The sequence below is a fragment of the Ovis aries genome, chromosome 1 (assembly GCF_016772045.2).
Source record: "Ovis aries strain OAR_USU_Benz2616 breed Rambouillet chromosome 1, ARS-UI_Ramb_v3.0, whole genome shotgun sequence".
Taxonomy (NCBI): domain Eukaryota; kingdom Metazoa; phylum Chordata; class Mammalia; order Artiodactyla; family Bovidae; genus Ovis; species Ovis aries.
In genome coordinates this window covers 271,185,232-271,200,512 of record NC_056054.1, presented here as the reverse complement: position 1 = coordinate 271,200,512, position 15,281 = coordinate 271,185,232, and the positions used below count along the sequence as shown (strand labels likewise).

General features: G+C 44.5%; 1 protein-coding gene across 14 annotated transcripts in view; it reads right to left on the bottom strand.

Moving 5' to 3' along the window:
* Positions 1–15,281, bottom strand: part of KCNJ15 (potassium inwardly rectifying channel subfamily J member 15) — a 63,955-nt gene that overhangs the window by 22,957 nt on the left and 25,717 nt on the right. For 4 of the 14 annotated variants that reach the window (XR_009595819.1, XR_009595828.1, XR_009595830.1 and 1 more), the window contains 3 exons: positions 15,077–15,139; positions 12,693–12,806; positions 12–73 (listed from right to left, as the gene is read on the bottom strand). The exons of 7 other annotated variants lie outside the window; for them this stretch is intronic. The gene's annotated coding sequence lies outside the window, so the exon portion shown is untranslated. Of the gene's footprint in view, positions 1–11; positions 74–10,727; positions 10,797–12,692; positions 12,807–15,076; positions 15,140–15,281 lie in introns of those variants that run through there. 3 more of the 14 variants (XR_009595822.1, XR_009595824.1, XR_006057589.2) reach the window with 2 other exon arrangements.

Genomic DNA, 15,281 nt, shown 5'->3' with positions numbered 1-15,281 from the left:
GAAGCACCTACTATGTGCAGCACTGTGGAGGGGCCTGGAGATCCAGCAGGCAAAAAGACTGACTTGGTCCTTGCTTTCATGGAGTTTCCAACAGAGCAGGGAAAGAAAGTAAATAAGTCGTTAGAATAGAACATGGGGTGTACAACACGTCCTAGCCTGGGGTTCCAGGAAGACTTCCTTGGGGAGGTGGCATTAAGGTGGAGACATCAAGATGGATGAGCACTTGGCAGGTTAGCAGGCAGGCTGGGAGAAGGATGAGTGTTCGGGCAGAGGGCCACTTGGCATTTGCCAAGGCTTGGAGTTTTCACCTTCCAGGAAGTGAGTTGGGGGAGGTGGAGGGGGTGTGGGAAGGAGCTTAGGGCTGAACCACACCATGCAAGGCTTGGTGGGCCCCCGTGAGGACCATCAGCATCTTCCTAGCTGAACGAGAAACATCTCCGGGTTTCCTTCAAGGAAGAGAGCGGATCGGACTTTCTTTCCAAAATCATCAAGAGGCAAGCATAGATGCTGTAAGTCTGGTTATCAGGCACTTTCTATAAACCAAGCTAAAATCACTGATGTGTGTGCGGACAAGGATGGTGTCAGTGGAGCAAGAGGAGCCGGGAGCTCAGAGTCACACACTCCAGGTAGAATCAACAGGCATCTCTGACAGCTGGGTGTTGGGGCATGAGTGGAGAGGTAGACGAGGTCTCAGAGATGACTCCTGACATGAGAAAGAGGTGGATTGGGTGTGGGCAATCTGCGGATGCAGAGGACACAGAATCTTTACCTGTAGCTAAAAACCACTCCTGGGTTATCAGACACCCATGTTGTTAGGAGGTTTTGATATTGATCGATGTGGAGCTCACTCTGGTACAAAATCTCAGTACAGAAACAGGATCCTGATCTGGAGGTGAGGTTTGAGGGGGTGTACTAGGGTGGGCTCCGATGAGAACTGGGGTCTGAGTTGATGGACCTGATGATGTGCAACAGAGAGGGCTGGGCAGGATGGATGCCTCTATTATTTAAGTCTACAAATAGAGTGAGACATGGAAATGGATGAGCTTCTCCTAGACGCAGGGTGTGAAAGAAGCAGTCCCAGACTGAGGCATGAGCAGCCCAGGGGCCAGGCAGAGTGGAAGGCCTTGGCAAACGAGACCAAGAAGGAGCCAGGGATGCAAGAAGCACAGCTTTTCACTGATCAAATAATCAGAGATTTTAAAAGATGCATCAACATACTATATCCACAACTGTGCAGAGATAAATGGCTTTGTGCACGGCCTCAGATTGAGTCACTTGGCATAGCTTTTTTTCTGGCAACAACTTGACTGCGCATAACCAAAGTTTAAAACTACTTATTTATAATCTTTGACCCAGTCAATTTACTTCTAAGAATTAATAAAATATGCATCAGGATTATGTACAAGTGTGCTCTCTACATTAGTTATAATACTGAAACCTCCAAGCCAACCTGGATTATCGGTAACATGGACCCGATTTTAAATTTATAAAATATTTATAAGCTGAAATACTATGTAGTCTTTAAAAGTCATGGCAAAATGCTAACCACATTAAATTTTAGAAAAGCATTTAGAAAAGCTGAAAGGACAGGATAAGTGCTCTACTTTTCTCTTTCTCTAGATAAGATTAAAATGTTAACAAACAGCAGTTAATCTCTTCAAAGGAAAACAAAATTAGGAAGGTCTTTTTTAAACCAGACTTTCCATTTTTATGCAGCTAATCTGAAAATTCAATTTTCCTAACCCAGACCATTCCCAAACATTCCAGATTTTACTGTAAATGAGAAGTACTCACTGTGCTCTGCTGAGAAACTTTCCACACGCTGTCGTGGCCAAACCATATGAAATAATTTACTCTCAGAGTTGCTCCGAATATACAAACCCAAGAGCCTACTGTTCAGTAAGTGCACTGGGTTATTATTTCACATCAATTCAAATTACTTCATTTAAATGACTGAGTTAGAAGACTTTGCCCTTCACCCAAGAGGAATGCTGATAAAGCAGGTTTCCTGCCTGATGCTTTTGCTCAGGAAGGTCTTTTTACCTCAGACTCCTTCTCTGTGCCCTGTGTCTGGCAAACTCCTATGCATTCCTTAAAGCCCAGCTCAAATGTCACCTCCTCCAGCTTTCAGAGGGAGTTCCTCTTACTCCTGTCTTCTGCCTTTTGCAAGTTGTCCACACCTGACGGCAATACTTATGTGTTGCCATAATGATCTGTTTTAAAGCTTCTTTTTCCCCTTAAACCAGGTTCTGTGGGGTGGGTGGGCAATGTGTCTTTTAATCCCAATGTCAACACAAGACTTGCCACATGGGAAGGACTCACTGTGTGAAGAAGGAAGAGGGTGGGCAGAGATGATGTTCAAGTGAACTTAGAAACATTCAGATTTAATAACTGATGTAGCCCATCAGTTATGTTCTAGGTCACAGGCAAGGTACGTTGGAGAAGAGGGGAGACCAAATATGTTATTGACTTGAATGACTGAACTAGAAATACAGATTTAGACTTCCTATTTTGACTCATAGTGCAAAGAATATCCTACAACATCTTACCTTGAAGAGAGAAAAGAGTTTTGCATTTCTCGAATGATGAAATTGATGAGCACTAAATACAAATGTGTGGCTCAGATGGTAAAGAATCTGCCTGCAATGCAGGAGACCTTTGTTCGATCCCTGGGTTGGGAAGATCCCCTGGAGAAGGAAATGGCAACCCACTCCAGGATTCTTGCCTGGAGAATCCCATGGACAGAAGAGCCTGGCAGGCTATCATCCATGGGACTGCAAAGAGTCAGGCACGACTGAGCAACTAACACTTTAACACTTTCACTTCACAAACTTAAATGCATATGCTGGGCATATGGGTTTACCTACAGGAGGCATGAATATCATTCAAATTTAACCCAACAAATTATTTTTTATGTGTGCGTTGTGCTCCCTGCAGCCTTTAGCACCCTGACCATCATTTACAAAGTGCTCTAAGATTCCCTTCAGCTCTGTGTTTTCTTCCTTGGAACAGGGGTCTCCAAAGTATTGTACCCCAGTAACCTAAGAGGGTACATTAAGAAAGCAATCAAATTATTCAAGTTTAGCTTCTGCTTTATCCTTTGAAATGTTTGTATCTTGTGCATACTTTAACTCATACATTATATATATTCGTAAGAACAAAATATTTATATACTTTACATATATGTCCCAAAGTGTTCATGAGTGTGTGTGTGTGTGTGTGTGTGTGTGTGTGTGGTTGTGCATTTTTTAATCCATTGCCTTGTGTGCTAGGTCATTTCAGTTGTGCCCAACTCTTTGTGACCCTATGGACTGTAGCCCACCAGGCTCCTCTGTCCATAGGATTCCCCAGGCAAGAAGACTGGAGTGGATTGCCATGCCCTCCTTCAGGGGACCTTCCCAACCCAGGGATTGAACTGAATCTCCTATGTCTCCTGCATGGGCAGGCGAGTCTTTACCACTGGCAAGCCCCAGTGGTAGACTTTCCAGTCTTTACCTGGAAAGCCCCGTCCACTGCTTTAGATCAGTGCATATTAAACTGTAATGTGTGGGCAGATATCCTGGGGGTCATGTTAAAATGCAGATTCTCATTTAGAAGGTCTGGACTGAGGCCTAGAATTGTTGTGTCCAATAAGCTCCCGGGTGATGTGCTGCCGAGGCTGGAGGCAGCTGCACCTGGAGTGGCAGTCCGCCTTTTGCAACCTCAGGGCCTCCTCTGAACTACACAGCACAGAACACAGATGGTGGAGCAGCACTGTTTTCTGGTGACTCCCACGGGGAGCCGTGGCTAGTGTCGCTGGAGAGCGGAGGAGAGACAGTGACTCATTCTAAGCAGAGGCAGCGCGGGGCCACGAAGGCTGATTCAGGAGAAAGGGGCCTCCGGAAGCATGCTGGCACGTGGCTTTTCAGTTCGGTTCAGTCTCAGTTGTGTCTGACTCTTTGCAACCCCGTGAACCACGGCACGCTGGCTCATGGCTTTACCTACTGGAGAAAATTCAGGCTCTAGCTGACTTCACTTAAAAAAAAAAAAAGGCACTGTTTAAAATCGCCATCAGTTTTATAAAACAGTCCTGGGGTCAGCATTTTTTGCTCAGTGACAACTTCCTTTATGAGAAACATAGCTGGAAACCAAGGTCTTGACCACTTCTGATGGTCAGAGACCCTGCGGTGCTAACTTAGGTGGCAGAGTGCTGAGTCTGGAGTTTCTGGCTAATCAGGGCCACCTCCATCTACCCTCACTCAGAGTATTAACCCTGATACTGAGTCAGTGTGTTACAGACGCTCTCCATCCAAAAGAAGAAGAGAAAAATGACACATTTACACGCATAATCCCCTGGTGAATATTTGTGAGTGAATATACACACTCACAGGCTTCCCAGGTAAGTGGTAAAGAACCCACCTGCCAGTGCAGGAGACACGATAGACACAGGTTCAGTCCTTGAGTCGAGAAGATCCCCTGGAGGAGGAAATGGCAACCCACTCTGGCATTCTTGCCTGGAGAATCTCATGGACAGAGGAGCCTGGCAGATACAGTCCCTAGGGTTGCAAGGAGTCAGACACGACTGCACAGCTGAGCACGCACGCATACACACTCTCACACACGTGCATACACATTATTGAGAAATAAATTGATTCCCTTAGTTCGCAAAGTCTACCCAACAATTCATGTCTGGGTGTCCCATACAGTTTTCTTAAGACTGCTGCTGCTGCTGCTAGGTTGCTTCAGTCATGTCCGACTCTATGGGACCCCATAGACGGCAGACTACTTCAGTCTAATTTGAACCGTATGCCTTAGCTTGATTTCTGAGGTGGTTTGCTATGCAAAAGTGGTTACAAATACATTTTCGAATATCTAACATCGTCTCCACTGTGTAACTTGTGTCCCACAAAAAGGTGAGGTATCAATGAATTAGAGATGCTTCTTCTAGCTAGGTCTGCCATCCATACTAATGTAAGGCATCCTAATGGGACTCAGCCTCTGACCACATCGACACAGAAGAATGAATACATGTTCAATTAACATGAAAATGAAGAGGACATTCCAGAGGGCATTTATGTTGTCCACTTGAGATGAGTTGGGCCCTAAATTCAGACCTACTTGGCCAATTCTTAATATTTCACTCTGAACCTATCTTCAGTCCTGTTTTCGGCTGAGAGCCAATTTTGAGAGCCAACATTTTAAGGGGCCCTGGTTGAAAGACCTGGGCATGGCCCTCTTGTTTGTTCTGGCTGACATCTTTTGTTTCCTCTTAATTATTGATAATAAAAGTCATGAAATGAAAAAGGCCAAACCACCTCTCTTTGGGATGTGGGGAGAGACAAGGAGGATACCTTGTATCACAAAGCCAAATGGCTCATGCAGCTTGATATTAAAAAAAAAAAAGCAACCCAATCAAATAATGGGCAGGAAACCTAAATAGACATTTCTCAAAAGAAGACATACAGAGCAACAAGCGCATGAAAATATGTTCAACATCACTAATTATCAGAGAAACACAAATCAAAACTGCATGAGATGTCACCTCACACTGGCCAGAATGGCCATCCTCACAGAATCTACAAACAAATGCTGGAGAGGGTATGGGGGAAAGGGAACCTTCCTGCACTGTCAGTGGGAAAGTAAATTGGGACAGCCATCATGGAGAACAGTATGGAGTTTCCTTAAAACGCTAAAGCTAGAACTACCATGTGGCCCAGCAATCCGACTACTGGGCACATACCCAGGCAAATCCATAATTCAAAAAAGACACATGCGCTCCAATGTTCATTGCACTTCTATTTACAATAGCCAGGACATGGACACAACCAAAGTGTCCATCAACAGAGCAGTGGATAAAGAAGATATGGGGTGTGTGTGTGTGTGTGTGTGTGTGTGTGTGTGCATATGATGGAATATTACTTAGCCATAAAAAGGAATGGAACTGGGTCATTTGTAGAGACATGGATGGACCTAGAGCCTATCATACAGAGTGAAGTAAGTCAGAAAGAGAAAAATATATATATAAAGTCGCTTATATGTGGAATCTGAAAAAAGTGGTACAGATGAATGCAGGGTTCCAAAGAAGAGCAAGGAAAGATAACAAAGCCTTAAGTGAACAATGCAAAGAAATAGAGGAAAACAATAAAATGGGAAAGACTAGAGAACTCTTGAAGAAAATTAGAGATACAAAGGGAACAGTTCATGCAAAGTTGGGCACAATAAAGGACAGAAATGGTATGGACCTAACAGAAGCAGAAAAGATTAAAAAGAGGTGGCAAGAATACACAAGCACTGTACAAAAAAGTCTTAATAGCTCAGATAACCACAATGGAGTGGTCAGTCACCTAAAGCCAGATATCCTGGATTGTGAACTCAAGTAGGCCTTAGGAAGCATTACTACAAACAAAGCTAGTGGAAGTGATGGAATTCCCACAGAGCTATTTCAAATTCTAAAAGATGGTGCTGTTAAAGTGCTGCACTCAATATGCCAGCAAATTTGGAAAACTCAGCAGTGGCTACAGGACTGGAAAAGGTCAGTTTTCATTCCAATCCCAAAGAAGGGCAATGCCAAAGAAAGTTCAAACTACCGCACAGTTGCACTCATCTCACATGCTAGCAGGGTAATGCTCCAAATCCTTCAAGCTAGGCTTCAACAGTATGTGAATCAAGAACTTACAGATATACAAGCTGGATTTAGAAAAAGCAGAGGAACCAGAGGTCAAATTGCCAACATCCGTTCGATCATTGAAAAAGCGAGGGAATTCCAGAAAAACATCTACTTCTGCTTCAATGACTCCGCTAAAGCCTTTGACTCTGTGGATCACAACAAACGGTGGAAAATTCTTAGAGATATGGGACTACCAGACCACCTGACCTGACTCCTGCAAAACCTGTATGCAGGTCAAGAAGCAACAATTAGAACTGGACGTGGAACAACAGACTGGTTCCAAATTGGGAAAGGAGTACGTCAAGGCTGTATATTGTCACCCAGCTTATTTAACTTATATGCAGAGTACATCATGCAAAATGCTGGGCTGGATGAAGCACAAGCTGGAATCAAGATTGCTGGGGGAAGTATCACTAACCTCACATACACAGGTGACACCGCCTTAAAGGCAGAAAGTGAAGAAGAACAAAGAGGAAGAGGAACTCTGGGCTGTGGATAGGTACGTCCTGTCTGATTAGTGGCAGCATTAGATTAGAAAACAGATGCGCACAGGGAACTCTGCTCTACGTTATGTGGCAGCCTGAATAGGAGGGGAATTTGGGGCGGAATGGATACTTGTATGACTGAGTCCCTTTGCTGAAACCATGACAACAATTGTTCGTTAATCAGCTATACCCCAATACAAAATAAAAAGGGTTTTTAAAGATACATAAAATTAACACAGGTGTGTGAGTTGCAGTCCAGGGGGTCTCAAAGAGTCGAACATGACTAAGTGACCGAACCGAACTGATACGAGTTGTATTCCAATGAGCTTTACAAAAAAAAAAAAAAAACCAAAAACATACATACACGCATATATAGATATATATACACATACATACATACAGAGAGAAATAATTCAGTTCAGTTCAGTCGACATTTTGAGCCTTTTAGAGGCTTTTAAATAAAATGTAATTATACCAAAAAAAAATAGAGAAGGTGCCCAATAAATAGAAAGTGCTTTGAATCATCCCCAAAGCATTCCCCGCCACACCTGTTCCATGGAAAGATTATCCTCCACAAAATCGGTCCCTGGTGCCCAAAAGGTTGGGGACTGCTAATGTCCAAAGCAAAGCCTCAGCTCCTAACCTTGTGAGCAGGGCATAGGAAACCCTCAGGAGTTGGCCCCGCCCACCTATTAGCCTAGACACCAGCCAGTCCGCAGTCTGCTCCCTGCTGAGCCACTTTCCGTCGTCCCCGTGGATTGGTCCTCTACTGACAGAGTCAATGCATTGGACCATACAGGGCCACCTTCTGAAAGCCCCCTTCGTGTTCCCCTCTGCTTTCTCATCAGTTCAGTTCAGTTGCTCAGTCGTGTCCAGCTCTTTGCGACCCCATGAATCGCAGCACGCCAGGCCTCCCTGTCCATCACCAACTCCCGGAGTTCACTCAGACTCACGTCCATCGAGTCAGTGATGCCATCCACCCATCTCATCCTCTGTCATCCCCTTCTTCTCCTGCCCCCAATCCCTCCCAGCATCAGAGTCTTTTCCAATGAGTCAACTCTTCACATGAGGTGGCTGAAGTACTGGAGTTTCAGTTTTAGCATCATTCTTTCCAAAGAAATCCCAGGGCTGACCTCCTTCAGAATGGACTGGTTGGATATCCTTTCAGTCCAAGGGACTCTCAAGTCTTCTCCAACACCACAGTTCAAAAGCATCAATTCTTCGGTGCTCAGCCTTCTTCACAGTCCAACTCTCACATCCATACATGACTACTGGAAAAACCATAGCCTTGCCTAGATGGACCTTAGTCGGCAAAGTAATGTCTCTGCTTTTGAATATGCTATCTAGGTTGGTCATAACTTTTCTTCCAAGGAGTAAGCATCTTTTAATTTCATCACTGCAGTCACCATCTGCAGTGATTTTGAGCCCCCAAAATAAAGTCTGACACTGTTTCCACTGTTTCCCCATCTATTTCCCATGAAGTGATGGGACCAGATGCCATGAACTTTGTTTTCTGAATGTTGAGCTTTAGGCCAACTTTTTCACTCTCCACTTTCACTTTCATCAAGAGGCTTTTTAGTTCCTCTTCACTTTCTGCCATAAGGGTGGTGTCATCTGCATAGCTGAGGTTATTGACATTTCTCCCGGCAATCTTAATTCCAGCTTGTGTTTCTTCCAGTCCAGCATTTCTCATGATGTACTCTGCATATAAGTTAAATAAGCAGGGTGACAATATACAGCCTTGACATACTCCTTTTCCTATTTGGAACCAGTCTGTTGTTCCATGTCCAGTTCTAACTGTTGCTTCCTGACCTGCATACAGATTTCTCAAGAGGCAGGTCAGGTGGTCTGTATTCCCATCTCTTGCAGAATTTTCCACAGTTTATTGTGATCCACACAGTCAAAGGCTTTGGCATAGTCAATAAAGCAGAAATAGATGTTTTTTCTGAACTCTCTTGCTTTTTCCATGATCCAGCGGATGTTGGCAATTTGATCTCTGGGTCCTCTGCCTTTTCTAAAACCAGCTTGAACATCAGGAAGTTCACAGTTCACATATTGCTGAAGCCTGGCTTGGAGAATTTTGAACATTACTTTACTAGCATGTGAGATGAGTGCAATTGTGCGGTAGTTTGAGCATTCTTTGGCATTGCCTTTCTTTGGGATTTGAATGAAAACTGACCTCTTCCAGTCCTGTGGCCACTGCTGAGTTTTCCAAATTTGCTGGTATATTGAGTGCAGCACTTTCACAGCATTATCTTTCAGGATTTGAAACAGCTCAACTGGAATTCCATCACCTCCACTAGCTTTGTTCATAGTGATGCTTTCTAAGGCCCACTTGACTTCACATTCCAGGATGTCTGGGTCTAGGTGAGTGATCACACCATCATGATTATCTGGGTTGTGAAGATCTTTTTTGTACAGTTCTTCCGTGTATTCTTGCCATCTCTTCTTCTTATCTTCTGCTTCTGTTAGGTCCATACCATTTCTATCCTTTATCAAGCCCATCTTTGCATGAAATGTTCCCTTGGTATCTCTAATTTTCTTGAAGAGATCTCTAGGCTTTCCCATTCTGTTCTTTTCCTCTATTTCTTTGCATTGATCGTTGAAGAAGGCTTTCTTATCTCTTCTTGCTATTCTCTGGAACTCTGCATTCAGATGCTTATATCTTTCCTTTTCTCCTTTGCTTTTCGCCTTTCTTCTTTTCACAGCTATTTGTAAGGCCTCCCGAAACAGCCATTTTGCTTTTTGCATTTCTTTCCATGGGGATGGTCTTGATGCCTGTCTCCTGTACAATGTCACGAACCTCATCCATAGTTCATCAGGCACTCTATCAGATCTAGGCCCTTAAATCTATTTCTCACTTCCACTGTATAATCATAAGGGATTTGATTTAGGTCATACCTGAATGGTCTAGTGGTTTTCCCTACTTTCTTCAATTTGAGTCTGAATTTGGTAATAAGGAGTTCATGATCTGAGCCACAGTCAGCTCCTGGTCTTGTTTTTGTTGACTGTATAGAGCTTCTCCATCTTTGGCTGCAAAGAATATAATCAATCTGATTTCGGTGCTGACCATCTGGTGATATCCATGTGTAGAGTCTTGTGTGGCCGCAGCCCGGCGCACTAAGTGTGGCCGAGAGGAGGTACCCCACGTCCGAGTTAAGGGGCAGCGGCTGACAGTGCCAGGCTGCGATGGCGCAGGAAAGACCAAGAGGAGCTACCCCACGTCCGAGGTCAGTGGCGGCCGGGAGGAGACACCCCGCGTCCAAGGTCAGGGGCGGCGGCCGAGAGGAGCTACCCCACGTCAGCTTTCTCATATGTATTTATTTATAAATTAATTTTTAATTGGAAGATAATTGCTTTACAAGGTCGTGTTGCTTTCTGCCGTATAACAATGCGCATCAGCTAGAATTATATATATATATATATATATATATATATACTCGCTCTCTTTGGAGAGTCCCTCCCCCACACCCCCATGCCCCCCAGGTCATCCGAGAGCACCAGCCTGGGCTCCCTGTGCAGCACAGCAGGTCCCCAGTAGCTATTTTTTGTACACGTGGTATATATGTCACCGCTACTCTCTCTGTTCATCCCACCTTCCAAGTCCGGTCTCTGACAACAGAACCCTCCTGCACTGTTGGTGAGAATGTAAGTCCATACAGGCACTATGGAGAAGGGAACAGAGATTTCTTCAAAAACTAGGAATATAACTACCATATGACCCAGCAATTCCACTGCTAGGCATATACCCTGAGAAAATCGCAATTCAAAAAAGAAAACCGCAATTAATTCATCCCATTGTTCATTGCAACACTAGGTCCTGTCTTTTTTTTTTTTTTTTTTTCCCCTAGCATTGCTGATTCTAGGTAGGTGCTTTCCCTACCTGTTCTCATGGGTTAGGTGCTTTCTCTGTGGTTTTGTCTCCCAGAGTATTTATCTCAGTGTAGTGCAAATGCTCACTTGTATATGTCTAATTCTGGAGAAGGGAATGACAACCCACTGCAGTATTCGTGCTTGGAGAATTCCATAGACAGAGGAGCCTGACTGACTGTTGCTGGGGTCCCAGTGTCAGACAAGAAATCTAATTAGGGCTTCACAGGTGGCGCTAGTACTAAAGAACCTGCCTGCCGTGCGGGAGATGTAAGAGACTCGGGTTCAGTCCCTGGGTTGGGAAGATCCCCTGGAGAAGGGCATGGCAACCCACTCCAGTATTCTTGCCTGGAGAATCCCAGGGACGGAGAAGCCTGGTGGGCTACAGTCCATGGGGTCACAAGAGTTGGACACGACTGAAGCGACTGAGCATGGATGGACCCATGCATTCGTCTAGTTGCAATAATAATTATCAAACTAATAGCTACCAGCAGTGGAGAACATAGGTGTCAGCAGTTCATTTACTTAAACTTCTGAGCAACTCTGGTAGAACACTGGTCAAAATAAGCAAATGGAGCCTCTAGTAAGTTAGAGAATTTGCCTAAGGTCACACAACTAGTTAGTATGGGCGACAACATCCAGATCCTGGTCTGTGCCTCAAAAGCCAGCTGGCTATCCATCACAGCCCACTGCCTCTCACTGGAAAGTGAGCTATCGTATGTTACCTGATTTATGCCGGTGCCTAGGTTCTGGCAGGGGCTTAGTGTTTGCAAATGTATGAATGAGTGAATGTATGGACAGAAACAAAGGGAGCTTGGAATCTTCCAGTTCTGGAAAAGCAGCTTGGGGTCTCAAAAAAAAAAAAAAAAAAGAGAGAGAGACCTATCTGTCAGTTGAATTGATGAGCTAAGTGGAGGGAAAATGACTTTGCCTCAGTCCCTTATTGTGCAGTCCAATGTTTACCCTTGGAAGACACGGATGGTGCTGTGCCTACAGAGGCAGTGCTCCCTAAGCTGCATTGCGCCACCCTACCGGCAACCTCACCGGGAAGTGCTCCTCACCCTGTGTTGTTTACTTCTGTGAGCATATCCTCAGACCCCAGCCCCGGATGCGGGCGTCTGCCTCCCCGCCCCCCTCCTCCACGGCTGCACGTTGTGCCCTTTTATCTCCTGAGTGATCCCTCTTTCCCCCTCCTGCTCCCCTGCCCTTTCACAGCTTCCCTCTTCTCAGCAGCCCGCTGGCTCCTCCTGACACCTCTCCACGCTGCCTCCCATTCAGAGCCAGCCTCTCCCTAACCACAACCATAGCCTTGCAACAAGTAGCATGTGTCCAAGTCAGGGCCCCGTGCCAGTTCTCAGGCGGGTCTTCGGGTCTCACATGTTAAAGTCTATAATCTGTTTCCCCAGTGTCCAAATCTTCCAGCTACATGTTGGTCACTTTTCTGGATGTTCCCTCTGTGGTCCAGGCTTGGACAATGATGAGTGACTTTCCCTTCTCCCCATGTGCTATGCTGCCCCACCGTTTTACAGCTGCTTTTGCTCCCAATGTCCCTCCTGCCTGCAAAGTCTTTCCTAGAGCCAGATCCCTCAATGGTCCCTTGGGTTCCCCCTCTGGCTAACTCCCCTACTGCTTCTTCATTTAAGATCCCGCTTGTCCTTTACCACTGTAAAGTGTCATATGAATACACTCACCACAGTATCGTGGTTTCCTCTCCGTGTTTCTTCTCCCCTTCTACATGCAGGCATGGATTGGACCACAGTCATCATTTTACCCTCAGTAACACAGCCCCTGGCATATAGCAGATGCTCAAACCAAAAAAAAAAAAAAAAAAGATAACTCATACTTATGACTCTATAAATGAGTCAATGAATAAATAAGTGGATTAATAGTCTATCCATAAATTAAATGATGAATAAATGTCAAAGACAGGGCCCAGAACATGTGAGCAGTTTCATCGCATGTATCATGCCAGGCGAAGTTTTTAAACGGCTTCTTTGAAGTGATTTATATTTGCACATTGTTGTAACTCTGTGGGAAATGAGTTTCCACAGTGTTGAAATCCTCTGGATTAAGAAACACTTCCTTTTATCTGAGTCAGATGCTCCCGGAAGCTGGGCTAACCCTTTCAGCTCGCTCAGTTGATGACTCTTGATGCTACAGTTCACTAGTGTCCTCAGAGCACGTGGATGTTCAGATGCGGATTTCTTCCCAAGGATGGTTTACTTCTTAGAGTATGATTGATTACTTGAAGGATTAGAGGTTTCCACTGGAGCACAATGACTTTCACATGTGCATTGGTTCCTCACTTGCTTAATTCTGTGCCCCACCCCACCCCCAATTAGCCTGAAAATTATTGCAGGGTCCTATTCGTCTTCATTTTGAGTTTTTCCCATAGTCATGTATGACTGTGAGAGTTGGACTGTAAAGAAGGCTGAGTGCCGAAGAAGTGATGCTTTTGAATTGTGGTGCTGGAGAAGGCTCTTGAGAGTCCCTTGGACTGCAAGGAGATCCAACCAGTCCATCCTAAAGGAAATCAGTCCTAAATATTCATTGGAAGAACTGGTGCTGAAGCTCCAATTCTTTGGCCACCTGATGTGAAGAACTGACTCATTGGAAAAGACCCTGATGTTGGGAAAGTTTGAAGGCAGGAGGAGGAAGGGACAGCAGAGGATGGGATGGCTGAATGGCATCACCAGCTTGATGGACATGATTTTGAGCAAGCTTCAGGAGTTGGTGATGGACAGGGAGGCCTGGCTTGCTGCAGTCCATGGGGTCGCAAAGAATCAGACACAACTGAGAAACTGAATTGACTGATTTGATTTCATTCATTTGGTGGCTATTTCTTTTGATTTGGACACTTTTTATTGTTACACTGCATGACATGTGGGATCTTAGTTCTCTGACCAGGGATTGAACCCACAGCCTTTGCATTGGAAGCACAGAGTCTTAAACACTGGTCAGCCAGGAAAGCCCTTCATTTGGTATCCATTTTTAGCAGCTTTCTCAACAACACCTTGAAGAGACCCAAGGACTTAAAGACCACAGCAAGGTCAAAAGGGAAGGAGGAATTCTCACGGACCTATAGGCTGGGCAGGTGTTTCTTCCACCCACCTCCACCCGAGTTCTTCCCATTAGCCATCAAATCAGCACATTTGATCTCTAGGATTTGCTTATTAAATTCAAAGAGGTTAAGTATTGTTTAGGATAGACCATTACCACCTTCTAGTCATAAGAGAATGGACCTAGTTTCTAATATACAATTCTTATTACCATTTAAAATAGATATGGAATGAATGGTTGAGGGAAGTTGCTAAACCCACACATGGCTTAGGACTGAAAATGATGATGTGAGCCTTTGAACTCCTGTGGGACACCCTCCACCCTGGGCAGGCAGTAAACTATGGCACTGTTTTTCTTGAAGCTGCAAGTATTTCCCAATGACTCCTAATCACTAACATATTATTTGTTCACTTGTTCACTCATTCATTGGTTCAGCAGACATTTACACTATTTTAAGAAAAAAGTCAAGGGACTTTCAAGATATTCATTGGAATATTCATTGGAATATTCATTGGATATTCATTGGAAGCACTGATGCTGAAGCTCCAGTAACTTGGCCACCTGATGCAAAGAGTAGACTCATTGGAAAAGACTTTGATGCTGGGAAAGACTGAAGGCAAAAGGAGAAGGGGGCCGCAGAGGATGAGATGGTTAGAGCATGACACCAACACAATGGACATGAATTTGAGCCAACTCCAAGAGACAGTGCAGGACAGGGCAGCTTGGCAGGCTGCAGTCCATGGAGCCACAGAGATGCAGCTTCACGACTGAGCAACAATAGCAATGTATGCCTATGTTGTCATTTACTGCGCATAAACTGTTAGAGCCTTTTATGCCTAAACACTGTCTCATGCACACCTCCATACTTCAGTCGTGAAACTTATGATACTTGCTGTTTTATGAGTTTCTTGTGTCTTTCATCCCAGAAGATGGGACGCAGTGAAAAGACAGAGACCTTGTCTTATTCTAACACTCCATTTATCTTATATGACACCGAATCTTCCAGGAAACTTACTGAAGATTTCCAGAAAAAAGATGGACTCCAATGAGAAGAATCACAGAAGTCTTTATGCATTTTCTGTAGGAAAAAGAATAGAGCAAAGAGAATTGCCTTCAGGAATTTCTCAGGCAAAATACGGGGTGGTAGTAAAGTATACTTTCTTAATTGTCCTCACTAGATTGTATCAGAAGGTATATCCTGACTATCAACTATCACTGCA